The sequence below is a fragment of the Dipodomys spectabilis genome, unplaced genomic scaffold (assembly GCF_019054845.1).
Source record: "Dipodomys spectabilis isolate Male_0828 unplaced genomic scaffold, ASM1905484v1 ptg000141l, whole genome shotgun sequence".
In the NCBI taxonomy this organism is placed as follows: Eukaryota; Metazoa; Chordata; class Mammalia; order Rodentia; family Heteromyidae; genus Dipodomys; species Dipodomys spectabilis.
The window spans coordinates 5518249-5534481 of NW_024870818.1; the positions used below are offsets into that span (position 1 = coordinate 5518249).

The following is a 16233-nucleotide window of genomic DNA, read 5'->3' on the forward strand; positions in this document are numbered from 1 at the left end:
ATATTGAAAATTTTTTACAATAAAGTATTAAGGAAAAGTTGAATACAATTTATCTTCCTAAAAGAATCTTTAAGTACCTGACATCCTTTACCTATCAGTTCATAGATGTTGTAATTAAACTGTGAAACTGAAAACTCCAAACATACAGCTGGTTTGCATAATTTTAATTTAATCTTATTCCTAGCCAATATTCCAGTTTTTTTCCCATGAACATTCATGCTACACAGTGCCACTTCCAGTTTTCCTGTAGTTAACAGGGGATAAGACTCTCAAGGACTTTTTTGCCCGGGCTGGCTTTGAACTCTGATCTTGAGATCTCAGCCTTCTACTGAGTAGTTAGGATCACAGGCATGAGCCACTGGTGCTCCGCTAGGTTCACTTCTTAAAGTACACAAAAACACATATGTTAACACTGATATATAAAAGGCCTTGCAAGCAAGGCACCCCACAAAAACACACTCACTCCTGCAGAGAGAAGGCTTCCCATCACAAGCTTTAGTTTAATCTAGGAGGTTTTGTCTGTTTCTTTAACTATTTTTTCCCCAGTCTTTTGGTTTTTGGTACTGGGGATGGAACCCAGATGTTGCACTTGGTAGGCAAGCACTTTGCCTCTGGGCTACATCCCAGCCCTCCAGGAAGCTTCTGAGTAACATATCCAGTACCCTTCATTAGTTAAGAATGGCCCAAGATTTTTGAGGCAATAAGATCACCAAGAGATACTCCAGATGATTTCCATACATTAACTTTTAGCGAGATAGCTCTGTGCCAACTATTATGATTACAAAAGTGCTACTCTGACCATGTTCTATGGTCCCTGCCCTCAAGGTATTTATATTCTGATTGTAAACTGGCAGAAAAAATTAATTTAAACAGCATATTAAAAGTATTTTGGGGCTAGAATGTGGCTTAGTGGTAGAATGATTATTAAGCATGCATGAAGGCCTGGGTTCAATTCTAGGGCTGGAAGTGGTGCTGAAGCTCAAGTGGTAGAGTGCTGGCCTTGAGCAAAAGAAGCTCAGGCCCCAGGACTGGGGAAAAAAGTATTCTGGCCAATAGCCAAAGCAAAGGGAAACCATAGAGGAACATGTTATTTACTGAGTATCTACTAGTAGCCTGGAACTATGTTATTACTAAGTCTTTCACATGTTATTACAAGACATTTTCACCATATCCCTATAAAAGGTCCTCTTCACCATTTAAAAGATGAGGGATGGGCTGGGAAGGTGGCTCAGTGGTAGAGCGCTTGCCTTGCATGCCTGAGGCCCTGGGTTCGATTCCTCAGCACCACATAAGCAAAAAAAAAAAAAAAAAGAAAGAAAGAAAAGAGCCGGAAGTGGCGCTGTGGCTCAAGTGGTAGAGTGCTAGCCTTGAGCTGAAGAGCTGAGGGACAGCGCCCAGGCCCAGAGTTCAGGCCCCACGACCAGACCCAAAAAAAAAAAAAAAAAAGATGAGAGAACTTGTTCAGTGAGGTTCAGCAATTTGACAAGGTCACAGAGCTCATAATAGGTAGGGAAAAGATTCATATCCATATAAACTGTACCTCAAATGCATGATCTTTTCATTTTATATGAGAGGAAGAGTGAGCTAGAAAGATGATTTAGAGTGGGGAGGGATAGAACCTAATACAGTATAAATTCAGTTGTTCCAGTGAAATGACTTAGATCTACTGGCAGACCAACAGCAGTGTACAAAGCAGTCCAAAGCTCTAGTTTTGAGTTTTAGTACATTCATCTACTCATCAAAGTTCAGTCATCTCACTTTGAACTGCAGCGATAAAATCATGATGAAAATCCTCTGACAAGGTGCAGAGAAGAAAGAGATTACTTTGTGAAACCATTTTGAAGGCAATAAAAGCAGCTCACAAAAAGATGCAGCATACAATAGTATTCCCTTCCTAGGATTGAGCTGGGGACTGAGAGTAACACTGCAGGGTTGGAATACAGAAAACTTTCAATGTAACTATGTAATTGTTTATGTGGCACTGGTAGAGAAAATCATATAGTAGTCATCATGAATTTATCCTATTTATATGTCTGCATAAACATTTAAAATACACATGAAGAAAAACATTAAGCACTCTAAAATCATACCTTTTTATCCAAGCAGTGATGTACCTTACTGAAGAGCCAGTATAGTGATTATAGATTCTGAAGTCAGACAGTGCAACTTTGTATCCTGGTTTTAACATTTAAGTTATTATCTGGTTCAAATAATATGCATTTCAGTTTCCTCATCTGTAAAACAAAGATAAAAATTGTAGCTGGCTCACATTATTTTGATGGAAAATATTACCTGGCACATAGTTGAGGATGATTAAATATATGGAGTGGTAGCATCACTGTTCCTGAGATCCTTGGATTAAACAGATTCATAAAGATTAGTAAGGCATAAAAGAGGCAGTGACACCGCTCTGAAGAATATAAGCAATGAAATGAGACCCACAAGCTATAAATTTGGATCCAGCTTTACCAAATCTAGGAGTGCACCTTGAGGCTTGAATTGTCACAGCTATGATGAAAATAATAACTACCTTTTCTTCTGTGCTAGTACTGGGACTTGAACACAGGGCCTCATGCTCTTGCTTATTTTTGCTCAAGACTGGAGCTCTGCTGGGTGCTGGTGGCTAACACTTGTAATCCTAGCTACTCAGGAGGCTGAGATCTGAAGATTATAGTTCAAAGCCAGCCCAGGAAGGAAAGTCCGAGAAACTCTTATCTCCAATAAACCACTCAGAAAAGTGGAAGTGGTGCTGTGTGGCTCAAGTGGTAGAGTGCTAGCCTTGAGCTGAAGAGCTGAGGGACAGCACTCAGGCCCAGAGTTCAAGACCCATAACCCACCAAAAAAAATAAAAATAAAAAGACTGGAGCTCTACCACTTGAGCCATACTCTGACTTCCAGTTATTTTCTGGTTAACTGGAGATAAGAGTCTCATAGTTTTGTCTGCCCAGGCTGGCTTTCAACTGTGATCCTCAGATCCTAGCCTCCTGAGTCGCTAGGATTACAGGGCTGAGTCACCTGCATCCAGCTAATAATCACTACCTTGGATTACTGCAAGAATTATATGATACTATAAAGCAGTTAGCATACACGTTTGGCACATAAAAATGAATTCAATTATTTATTACTACCATTATTTTCCCCATCTTACTTTGATCTTAATTGACATAAAAAATCCTAACAATAAATCCAGGTATGGTAATGTACATCTGTAATCCCAGCATTTGGGAGTCTGAGCCAGGAGGACCACAAGTTCAAAGCCAGTCTGGGGTACATAGAGACTTACTCTCAAAAAAAGTTCTAACAGTTTAATAACTATAAAGCACTGCATTGTACCAACTAGAAAATAATTTTTACATTTTTCTTTAAGGGATTACAGGCATATGTTACCACACCCAGCATCTAACATGTTTATTTCACATATGATACTCATTTATGCTATAGGTGTTTAAGAATAACTTAAATATCCTTGTAAGTCTAGCTACTCTTAGGAGGTGAAGATCAGGAGGAAGTGCAAACCTAGGCCCAGATCAAAAGTTACTGAAGCTAGCTCATGCTTATAATCTTAGCTATTCAGGAGGCTGAGACCTGAACATTATAGTTCAAAGCTAGCCAGGGTAGGAAAGTCTGTGACACTCTATCTCCAATTAAGCACTGAAAAATTTGGAAGTGGAGCCAGGCACCAGAGGCTTATGCCTGTAATCCTGGCTACTCAGGAGGTTGAGATCTGAGGATCGAAGTTCAAAGCCAGCCTGGGCAGAAAAGTCTGTGAGACTCTTTTTTTTTTTTTTTGGTAGGTCGTGGGGCTTGATCTCTGGGCCTGGGTGCTGTCCTTCAGCTCTTCAGCTCATGGCTAGCACTCTACCACTTGAGCCACAGCACTACTTCTACTTTTCTGAGTGGTTTATTGGAGATAAGAGTCTAACGACTTTCCTGCCCAGGCTGTCTTTGAACTGTGATCCTCAGATCTCAGCTTCCTTAGTAGCTAGGATTACAGGTGTGAGTCACTGGCACCCGGCTCTGTGAGATTCTTAGCTCCCTGGAAGTAGCTGAAGAGCTGAGGGACAGCAACTAGGCCCAGAGTTCAAGCCCCATGACTGACAATAAAAAGTCTAGAAGTAGAGCTATGGCTCAAGTGGTAGATCACTAGCCTTGAGCAAAAAAGCTCAGTGATGCCTCTCAGGCCCTGAGTTCAAGCCCCAGCATTAGCACACACACACAAAAGTTAGTGAAACCTCCATCTCAACAAAAGAGTTAGCTGTCTGGTGCCTGTGTGTCATCCCAGCTATGTATTTATTATTCTAGCTATTCAGTATTAGTAGGTGGTTTTGAGGCAGGATATTAGGGGAATGGCTAAGAACCTGAGAAAAAAACAAAACAAAACAAAAACCCTGAAGCTAAAAAGCAGAGGATGTGGCTTAAGGGACAGATTGCCTGCTTAGCAAGTTTAAGGACTTAAGTTCAAACCCCAGTACTATCTTAGAGGTGGACAGTTTTTTTCCTAGTGGTACTTTCTTTACAAAACTGAATCTTAAGCAGGGCATCTGGTGGCTCATGCCTGCAAACCTAGTTATTCAGGAGTCTGAGAGGATTGTGGTTCTTAGCAAGCTCAGACAGGAAAGTTCACAAGACTCTTATCTCTACTTAATCAACAAAAAGAGCCAGAAGTGGGAGTTGTGGTTCAAGTGGTAAAACCTTGAGTGAAAAAGCTGACATGCAACATGTCAGCAACATCCAGGCCCTGTGTAAAAACCTTAGAACTGGTGCATATGCACACAAGCGCACACATACACACACAAAACACACATCTGAATCATAGTAAGTGCTCACACACAATATAATTCTAGCTCCTCAGAAATCTGGGATCTGAAGATTTTGGCTTGCCACAATTTGATCTCCAATTAATCAACAAATCTCCAATTAACCACAGAGATATGGCTCAAGTGGTCAAGTACTAGTACTAGGAGAAAAAACAACTGAGAATATGAGGCCCTGAACCAGGCCCCCAGTACCAGCACTAAAAAAGGAAAACTGAATCATGCTAGGCAAAAGGAGACTACTCAGCATCAATTGTAATTAAGTGAATGCTCAAGAAAGCATCATTTCGAGTCTGAACATAAGTATGAAGAACAAAGCATTGATGAATAATCTTTTAATCAAACATAAATTCTCTCAAAATGGCTGTCACAGGCATCTAATTCTGGAAACGAAAATGTATAAACTATAACCATAAGAAAAAGCCTAAAGCGCCAAGTACTCTAAGTCCACTCCCATTCATGATAAAAACAAAACATTAAATTCTAAAAAATCGTTTAAAGTTAAAATATGTTATTTACCAAAAAATAAAAATTCTATTGTATAATAGATTACACTTTTTAGGAGCATGCCTCAAATCTCCTCTCTGATTTGTACCTCTTGATACACCCATAAGACAAAGTAAGTCAATTCCCTACCAGAGAGAGGTTTGGGGACAAGCATCTGATTTCTTCTTTTTTCAGAGAGAAGGCTCTAGGACACAGCCTTTTCCCCCTAGGCAGCGGCAAAATAAGGTGGGTGGGGAGGGCAGGGAAGCAGGTGGAAGGCCGCTGGCACAGCGGGCTAAACACAGCCCTGAGTCCTGCGGGACCCGGGGGAGCCCGAGTGCCCAGACTTCCTGACCCCTCACCCCAAACAAGACCTAGGCAGTTGGCTTTGGTTCTGAAGGCGACGATACCCTGACATTCTCCATCCAAGATCGGTAGGTCAAAGCCCTTCAAACTTGGGGCCCAGAGGCAGCCCAGCCCTGAGTGGTCTCCCACCTCATCCCGAGGTGTGGGCGCACAAAGTCTCGGGGCGCGGGGCTGGTGAGGGGCAGACAAAGGCGCCGGGCAGGGGCAGCCGCGGGGCCGGAGCCCTGGCTGCTCCGCAGGCGGGCGGGCAGGCGGAACCCGCTGCAGGGGTGGGACGCCGGCGGGCAGCGGGAGCCCGGCCCAAGGCTACGCCTGGCACTGCGGGATAAGCGCGAGTCGTCCGCAGGCGTTTGGGCGACTCGGACCCCTGCCCAGCTCGCCCCGTCGGGGCTGGAGGCAGCGAAGAGGCCGCTCCTCGCCCCACTTCTGGTCCATTCGGTGTCTCGCTCACCTCCACTGGACCGCTGCGGCCCTCGCTGCGCCTCATTCACCTGCAGCGGCCGGCACTGCCGTGCTCGCGACCAGAACCCGGGCGACCTAGTCCACCGCCCCGGCGGCCTCACACGCCGCCCCCGCTCCCGCCCGTTTGCATGGGTGATTCCGCCCCCGCGCCAAAGGGTGTGGCCAAGCCGGCTCGGCGCCGCTGGGCCAATCGCAGGCTAGCGCCACTTTGGAGGAGCCAATGAACGATGGCCTCCTGCAAGGCAGGAGTGAGCCAGAAGCCTAACAGCAACTGGAGGCCTGAAGGCTGCTTCCCCAGACCAGGCCTGCTCTTTCCCCTTCTTCTGAAGGCTTTCGCGGTCAGGCTTGACGCAGTGCAGCGTCCCCACCCTTCCAGCGTCTTGTCTCCTAGCAACCAGGTCTTTGGAGCCTGGTCTTTAGCTAAGGCAGAGTCCAGAAGAAAGGAAGCTATACCGGAGATAAATCCGATTGAGAATAGATTAAATGGTTCTCGGTGTCTGTCATTTAGATATCTGCTTAGGTAGAACAGGAAAATCACATAATCTGAAGGACACCAAAGGTATCTTCTCTGGCATTGTCTTCTGGTATCATTATCGAAGGCTCTCTTAAACATGTGAATAGTTCTGGATTACAACTGTTTTTTGTGTCAGTCCTGGGGTTTGGGCTTGAACTCAGGGCTTGGGCGCTGTCCCCGAGCTTTTTTTGCTCAAGGCTAGTGCTCTGCCACTTGAGCTACAGCTCCACTTATGGCCTTTTTGGTGCTTAACTGGAGATAAATCTCCTGGACTTTGCTGCAGCCTTACGGGCTAGGAACAAAGCCTCCTGAGTAGCTAGGATTAAACGCGTGAGCACAAAAGTGCTTTTCATACATTAACCAAGTGCGTTCTATTTGTTACATACTACTGTGAATGTAGCAAAATGTATAAGGCTCAATCTTGTTTCAGAATGACTATAGGTCAATATTTAATCTTTGCTGGGAATGTGTTTTCTGTGATGCAAAATTAAATGTGTTAGAAGGGGCAAAAAAGTAAAGCTTTGTACAAATGAATGATTACGGATAGATAGATCGGTAGAGATTAGGTGGTTTATTGCACAGTATATCCACTTTCTTCCAGTTGTATTACCTGTGACTTTTTGAAAATCAGTTTTTATTCTATCAAAGTTAGACAAATTTTGTTTCACCAAGACAAGTGTTTAAAGTTTCTACTTCTCTGCTTTCACGATGGCTATTACTGTTGTTGATGGTGTCAGTTATCTTAAACTGTGAGTACGAGAACCAACTATAAGCATCACAGAGCAATAACAAAGATCTGGAGTCCTGAATTACCTTCTGAAGCAGAGCATACCTCCAGTGTTCCAGCTACTGTATTTTTTGGTTTCCGTAACAGCAGCTTAAAGTGCCATGAAACGGGTGTACAACAGTAACAAAGATCCAGGAAATGCATGACACTGGCTGGCAGTTATACTGTAGGGCTGGGAAGGTGGCTCAGTGGTAGAGCGCTTGCCTTGCATGCATGAGGCCCTGAGTTCGATTCCTCAGCACCACATAAGCAAAAAGAAAAAAAAGCCGGAAGTGGCGCTGTGGCTCAAGTGGTAGAGTGCTAGCCTTGAGCTGAAGAGCTGAGGGACAGCGCCCAGGCCCAGAGTTCAGGCCCCACAACCAGACCACCCCTCCCCCCCCCCCAAAATAAGAAACATACTGTAACCCTGAGGGTTGGTGATTCTTCCTAGGTGCTTTTGGGAAAATGTCACCTGTTAACTTGGAATGCTGATTCTGAAGCTTTTAAAAGATTTTTCAGCCCCCTACCCCCCACTGATATTGTGGCTTCGGCTCACACTCACACGAGGCATTTTTGCCCAAAGCTGGTGCTCTATCACTTTAGCCAGGCTCCAGGCTGGCATTTTACTGGTTAACGGGAGCTAAGAATCTGGCTATCAAGCTTATTATTGTTCTGAGAGTAGGTAAGAATGTGAGTTTGTGTTGGCCACCACTCCATACTCTTCGCAAGATTTAACCAGAGGACTGAAGCAGAGAAGCCTAGTTTCTGTAATTCTCATTCTAGTGACTCAAAAGGTTGAGTTGTGAGAATTTTTTTTTTTTTTGGGTCCGGTCGTGGGGCCTGAACTCTGGGCCTGGGCGTTGTCCCTCAGCTCTTCAGCTCAAGGCTAGCACTCTACCACTTGAGCCACAGCGCCACTTCTGGCTTTTTTCTTTTTGCTTATGTGGTGCTGAGGAATTGAACCCAGGGCCTCATGCATGGAAGGCAAGCGCTCTACCACTGAGCCACCTTCCCAGCCCCTTACGTCTTATTCTTTTGTGCTTATAAGCTCATCTACATAGTCAGGATGGGTGGTCCATATCTATAATTCTAGCTTAAACAGGAGGATGGCACTTTTGAGGTCAGAGAGGGCTACACAACAAATCTGAGGCCAGCTTGAACTATATATAGTAACATGGTCTCAAGAAAAAAAAAAAGCTAATTTATGTCTTTCTTAGCCTTAGTACAGTCTAAGTTGCTTTTATAAGGATAGCCCAAAACAGTGGCTTTAACACAACTTTAAACACAAAACATTTTCTTCTCAAGTTACAGTAAAGGTGAGCAGGCCCAGGACTGGTAGTTCTGCTTTGCCATCTTTTTTTTTTGTCAGTTGTGGGGCTTGAACTCTGGGCTTGGACGCTGTCCCTGTGCTCTTCAGCTCAAGGTGAGTGCTCTACCAGTTGAGCCACAGCACCACTTCTGGTTTTCTAGGGGTTTATTGGAGATAAGAGTCTCAGAGTTTTCTGCCTGGGCTGGCTTTGAACTACGATCCTCAGATCTCAGCCTCCTGAGTAGCTAGGATTACAGGCGTGAGCCACCGGCGCCCGTCCATTTGCCATCTTTTATATACATTTCTTTTTTTAATTTTTATTTAATTTTTTTTGTGGGGCTGGAACTCTGGGCCTGGGCACTGTCCTTCAGCTCAAGGCGAGTGCTCTACCACTTGAGCTACAGCGCCACTTCCTCTTTTTTTTTTTGTCTCAGCATCTGAAATAGTTAAAGAACTTCCACTTCTACATCTCACAGAAGGAATGGAAAGCAGCACAAGGTAAATATATACCTCAACACATTATTTTTTGACTCTATTAACTGGCAAAGGTTTTTTTTTATGGTGTACAGTTTTTAAATATCCATTGTGCAATGAGCAAATGAAACTAGTCTGCAAATACACTGTTATGCAATAGATCGCTTGGATTTATTTTGAAATTTTGTATCCTTTTAACATCTCATCCTCTCTACCACCTGTAATGCCATAATTTTACCGTTAGGGCTGGAAGCATGGTTCAGGAGTACAGTAACTGTATAGCAAGCTCAAGACTCTGAGTTTAAACAGAATCACCACCAAAAAGGAATGAAAAAGTTATCTTAAATTCTACTTTTGCATTTTAAAAAATTACACACAAGTCAGATAATGTGGCATCTGTATCTGCTTACTTCATTTAGTTTATGTCCATCAGATTTATGTGTGTTACAAATTACAGGATTACCTTTTTTTTTCTTTTGCCAGTCCTGGGGCTTAAACTCAGGGCCTGGGCTCTGTCCCTGAGCCTCTCTGTGCTCAAGGCTAGCACTCTACCACTTGAGCCATAGTGCCACTTCTGGCCTTTTCTGTTTATGTGCTACTGAGGAATTGAACCCAGGGCATCATGCATGCTAGGCAAGCACTCTACCACTAAGTCACAGTCCCAGCCTCCAGGATTACCTTTTTTAAAGACTAGTTTTCTTTGTGCATGCATACATATTCTCTTTATCCACTCCCTATCAATCAGCACTTGCATTCATTAATATTGGCTACAGTAAATAACACTTCAGTGAAAGTGGTAGTATAGACATCCTGACATTTCCTAGACATATATACCAGTAGAATTGCTCAATCAAATGGTAGGTTTTTTTCTTTTTCTTTTTGTTGTTTTTTTGAGGAACCTTCCATAATTTCCACAAGGGCTGTACTAATTCACATTCCAACCAACAGTGTGCAGAGGTTCCTCTTCCTCCACCTCTTTGCCAATACTTCTAAGCAGTGTAAGGTGATATCATTTTTGTTTTATCTGTGTGCCAGTATTAGGGCTAGAACTCATGCCATAACATGCTCATTTGGCTGTTTTTTGCCACACCTCCATTTCTACGTTTTTGATAGTGAACTGGAGATAAGTCTTACAGAGTTTTCTTCCCAGGATGTCTTTGAACCCTAATCCTCAGATCTTGGCGTCTTGAGCAGTAGGAGTACAAGTGTGAGCCACCAGTGCTCGGCTGTTTTCAACTTCTGGAATACTAACAAGTTTCCGATGGAAAATGTGTTAGCTACTCACATTAAGAAATTAATTTTTGTCGGGTGCCGGTGGCTCACGCCTGTAATCCTAGCTACTCAGGAGGCTGAGATCTGAGGATCGCGGTTCAAAGCCAGCCTGGGCAGGAAAGTCCGTGAAACTCTTATCTCCAATAAACCACTAGAAAACCGGAAGTGGCGCTGTAGCTCAAGTGGTAGAGCCCTCGCCTTGAGCTGAAGAGCTGAGGAACAGCGCTCAGGCCCAGAGTTCAAGCCCCACAACCAAAAAAAAAAAAAAAAAAAAAAAGAAATTAATTTTTTGGCTCAAGTGGTAGAGTGCCAGCCTTGAGTCAAAAAGTTAAAGGACAGGGGAGGGGGGGGAAGGAGAAGGATTGGGATTGGGGGGGGAGGGGGGAGGCTGGGAAGGGAGATGAAGGGTAAACAAAGGAGGAGGCTGCAATGCTTGGTAAGAAATGTACGCATTATCCTGCCCATGTAATTGTAACCCCTCTGTACAGTATGTTCACAAATAAAATAAAATTAAATTAAAAAAAAAAAATTAAAGGACAGTGCCCAAGCTCTGAGTTTAGGTCCCAGTACTCACATGTGTGCGTGCACCTGCACACACCAAAACCAAACCGAGACTCAGGTTATAGGAGCAGGAGATTTGAGTTCTAGGCCACCCTGGACTACACATTGAGACCATGTTACAAAACAAAGTAACATAACAACCAAAACCTACAAACAGACTGGTTTGTAGGTTTGGCTGGTTTGGCTTTTTTTCACATACAAGTTTTTTTCACATACAAGTGGAAAAAAACTTGTAACCATTTCATACAAGGGTTAAGGACTGAGTTTTTCCGACAAATTTAAGATTTTGGTTGCTATGTACTATACACAGCTAATGAATTTTCAATGATTTTAAAAGAGTATTGCCACATAAAACACATTATAAACATAGTAGCCTTTTATCTCATGAGTCACAAGAGGGATCTTTCTAGACAAGCAGAAATTTTCAATGCTCACTCCAATTTAAGGTCCTGTAAGGATGCAAAGCAAAATGAAATATATATGGCTGCTGTTTGTCTAGTAATACCCCCCCCCACACACAAAAATTATGCTTTTCCTACTTTCTAGTATTGGTATCTTCCATTCCTTATTTCTCATACCTCATGGAGAATCTATCTTCTAGTTGATTTCAAACTATTCTTAGTGGTAAAAAAAAAATGTCCCAAAGAAGCAGAACTACCCCTTCTCACTGATTTATCACAAGGCAAAGCCTATAATAATTGGCTACTGGTGTGGAAATTGGAAGGAACTTCTATTTCTGCTATGCTGAACAGCATGGCAGACTGATTAACAGGAAGACCCTAGCTGAGATCCACACTAAAACAAATGCTGGCTTCACAAGATGTGGAGGATGGGGCACAAATCAATCAAAACTGATGAGCTGGAAAACTAGAAAGAAGGGAGGTTTATGGGTTCCCTGAGGGCAATGCCCTTCATAGCGGTCTAGTTGTCAACATGCCGATAATCGACAAAGCACATTTATAAGAAGGAGCTTGCAGAGAAAGAGAAAATAGAAGCTTTAAACAAAATAACATAATCAATAGCTTCAGACCAAAGATTTGATAAGGATACATACATACATATAGATAGATAATATATATATGTATACATATACACACAGGTGTGTATATACTGGATTTGAACTCTGGATCTCATGCTTACTATCCTGGAACTCTACCACTTGGGCCACTCCTTCAGTTGTGCTTTCTGTTGGTTATTTTGGAGGTAGAATCTAGAGAGCTTTTCTGCTTGACCTGGCCTTCAACTGCTTTCTTCTAGATCTTAGCCTTCCAAGTAGCTAGGATTATAGGTGTAAACCACTGGTATCTGGCTAAAAGATTATTTTAAAAAGCAATGTTCAGAAGGAGGAAAATCAAATCAAGAATTTCCAAACTGAATGTGTTTATTATTCATAACTATAACCATATCAAAGCAGATTGTAATGTTTACAATTTGCTAGAGTCAAAGAAGATCCTACAAACTTCCACAAAGAAGAAAAATCAAACAAAATAGGATCCTACAAAAAGATTTCTGATTAGAAAGACTTCAGATTTCTCATTAGCTACAATGGGAGTTAGGGACCACGGAGAAATCCCACTCATTTTTATAAAGAAAACCAGTGGGTCAACTTGGAATTCTACATCTAAGTTACTACTCACATTGCGAATAGAAGAAGTAGTCATATTAGGTATTCAAAGTCTCACACATTACTGCCCCCTTTCTCAGGTGCTCCCATAAAATGTGTTATTTCTCCAAAGGAATAAATCAAGGAGGCAAGTGTGTAGTACAGAAATATGAAAGACAGCTGGGAAGGTGGCTCAGTGGTAGAGTGCTTGCCTCGCTTGCATGAGGCCTTGGGTTCGATTCCTCAGTACCACATAAACAGAAAAAGCAAGAAGTGGTGCTGTGGCTTAAGTAATAGAGTGCTAGCCTTGAGCTGAAGAGCTAAGGGACAGCACCAGGCCCAGAGTTCAGGCCCCACAACTGACAAAAAAGAAACATGAAAGAGGGCTATGCGTAGTGATGCCTGTCTGTAATCCCAGATACTCTGGAGGCAGAGGTGGGAGAATCTTTGTTTGAGGCCAGCCTGAACAAGAGAGACTCTAATCTCAAAAGACAAGATGGGCATGGTAGTGCACACCTGTAATCCCAGATATGTAGATTTGGAAGGAACATGATGCTTGTCTCGGGACAAAAGTGAGACCCTACCTAAAACTAAAACTGGACATGTGGCTTAGGTAGCAGAACACTTTCACAGAAAGTATAAGGCCCTGAGTTAAAACCCCAGAAAACAAACAAAAAAAACCCCAAAAATAAAAACAAGCACACACAAGATCAGAGTCTCTCTTTTTGGTGTGTGTGTGTGTGGGGGGGGGGGGTGCGGGCAGGTCTCTTTAGAGAAAACCCAGTCATTTATCAAAGGGAATCCAGCTCAAAACAGTACAGATGAAACAGGACACCTTTGGGGCTGTGTTCAACATGCTGCCTACTGTTGCACCTTATTTTAATCTGAGGTTGGCCTAGGTTTTTATCTGTCCCTGGTTTGCGGGATCAGGAGGTGATGAAACTCTGCTTTCCTTCAAGTACTTGAACCGTGGATCAGTTGAGAACACATAGGCTTTCTGCTCCAACCCACTTCTGGGAATTGGAGAATAGCCAAAGAGATGTTAAAAGTGGGAAAACCTACGCAGCTTGCTCTATGTGCTCTATGTAATGGTGCTGGCAAGAAGATATCCAGTTCCAGTGGCCAGTGCCAAATTACACTAACTCTGAATGACCCTATGTTCCTCAAGATTTGCTCAGGGCCTGTCCACAGTGGCTTTCTCAAAAAGTCACTTGCAAATTCTCAGAGAAACTGAAGCTAGGCTGTGACCCAGTCCTTTCTAGGTTATCTTCTCTGGGGACATTTTGTCCATCGATGCCAATACTACTTTATTTGAATACAGCTAGATTTCTGCATGCTAATTCATTTTATCTTCTCCACACTCATTTATGTGTACATATTTAATAAAATTATATCAATTTGTATCAAACTGTATCAAGTAAAAACCCCAAAATGACTCAATATCAGTAAGTCAGTGTCATTTATACTATTACTACTAAAGGTGAAAAACCAGACCATCTAAGTAAATGCAGTCTTAAATGATGTATAAAAAGGGACATTCTAGCTGAGTGCTGGTGGTTTATGCTGGTAATCCTAGGTACTCAGGAGGCTGAGATCTGAGGATCTTAGTTCAAGGCCAGCTCAGGCAGGAAAATCTATGAGACTCTTATCTTCAATAAACTACTCAGAAAAAGCCAGAAGTGGTACCATGGCTCAGGTGGCAGAGCATTAGCCTTGAGCATAAAGAAGCTCAGGGATAGCACCTAGCCCCAGGATGGGCAAAAAAGGGGAGGTTTTGTAAAGACTCATAAAACACAGTAGGGGGCTGGGAAGGTGGCTCAGTGGTAGAGCGCTTGCCTTGCATGCTCAAGGCCCTGGGTTCGATTCCTCAGCACTATATAAGTTAAAAAAGAAAAAAGCCAGAAGTGGCGCTGTAGCTCAAGTAGTAGAGCGCTAGCCTTGAGCTGAAGAGCTGAGGGACAGCGCCCAGGCCCAGAGTTCAGGCCCCATGACCGGACCCAAAAACAAAACAAAAAACAAAACAAAACAAAAAAAATAAAACAGGGGCTGGGAAGGTGGCTCAGTGGTAGAGCGCTTGCCTTGCATGCATGAGGCCCTGGGTTCAATTCCTCAGCACCACATAAGCAAAAAGAAAAAAGCCGGAAGTGGCACTGTGGCTCAAGTGGTAGAGCGCTAGCCTTGAGCTGAAGAGCTGAGGGACAGTGCCCAGGCCCAGAGTTCAGGCCCCACAACCGGACCCTCCCCCCCCCCCCCAAAAAAAAAACAAAAACAAAAACAAAAAAAAAACAGTAGGTATTATATTTGTTACAACAGTTTTATACTCTGAAGCAGAAATAAGATAAAGCCACCTGCCAGGCTGGACACCAGTAATTCATGCCTATAATCCTAGCTACTTATAAGACTGAGAGCTGAGGATTGTGGTTCAAAATCAGCCTGGGCAGAAAAGTCAGACTCTTATCTCCAATTAACCATTCAAAAACCAGAAGTGGAGCTATGGTTCAAAGTAGTAGAGAACTAACCTTAAGCAAGCATTCAGGGTCAGCACCTGGCCTCAAGTCCAAGCCCCAGGACCACGGTGGGCGGGGGTGGCGGGGTGGTGGAAGCACTTGGCAGGCACTAATGGCTCATGCCTATAATCCTAGCAAAGAAAGACAAATCCTTCAAAGTCTTATTTTCAATTACCCAGTAACACTCTGGAAGTGAAGGTGGGGTTGAAGGGATAGAGTACCAGCTATTGAGGGAAAAAGCCAAGTAGCATACTAGCATGTGTATGCACACATACAAAAAGACACACAAATAAAAGCCTTGTTACTACCACAGTTCTATGAAATATAAACCAACATCCTGACCATATCAATAGAATAAGTACTGAAAAGGGAGAGAAAAGCTGTCACTGTGTGCATTTGACAACACTGGAGAATCAATATTAGAACTCAACATTTATCAAAGGTATAAACTCAAGATAGATACATAAAGCTCAATATACTTTTTTTTGTTACCAGAAATAACAGGAAATCATTTTCAATGGCAGTAATAAGGAATTAGCCAAAAAAATAAAATGTCTGAACAAATGAACATCATGCTCATGGAGATGATTTTACCTTGTAAACATGTCCATATATTCATTCACAATTCACCCATCTTTCTAAATCCAAAAAATACTTCAGCAGCTTGTTTTAGGGGACTTTGTAAACTGACAGTAAAATGTATATAGAATAAAATTCTACACATAACTATTTTTTTGCAAAGTAAACAAAGGAATGACATAAGGAAGACAAAGGAATTACAAAGTTATATTAGATGATGTTGTCCTGGGAAAAGAACCTACATATACCAGAACATTGTCATGTTTATGACAACTCAGTGTATAAGGAAATGGAGAAAACATGGATTATTTAGTAGATAGTGTTATGAAAACAGACCACAATTCTACTTGGCATGCTTAAAGACACAAGTCCACACCAAAGGCACTTAGGCTTGCAGAAAGATATTGCATCCTCTTTACCTAACTCTCATGTGCTACAAGAAGCACTATCTTATAAAAATCTGAAGGTATATTCTAGATGCCTGCAACATTAGCAAGCTCAGCTACTGTTCATACCTTAC

The 16233-nt window shown here is 42.7% G+C and overlaps 1 protein-coding gene across 3 annotated transcripts in view; it reads right to left on the reverse strand.

Moving 5' to 3' along the window:
- Sanbr (SANT and BTB domain regulator of CSR) overlaps window positions 1–6232 on the reverse strand; it is a 59630-nt gene extending 53398 nt beyond the window's left edge. For 2 of the 3 annotated variants that reach the window (XM_042691271.1, XM_042691273.1), the window contains exons 1-2: window positions 6118–6232; window positions 2091–2234 (exon numbers count right to left, since the gene is read on the reverse strand). The gene's annotated coding sequence lies outside the window, so the exon portion shown is untranslated. The remainder of the gene's footprint in view (window positions 1–2090; window positions 2235–6117) is intronic. The other variant, XM_042691272.1, reaches the window with a different exon arrangement.
- Window positions 6233–16233: the final 10001 nt, after the last annotated feature.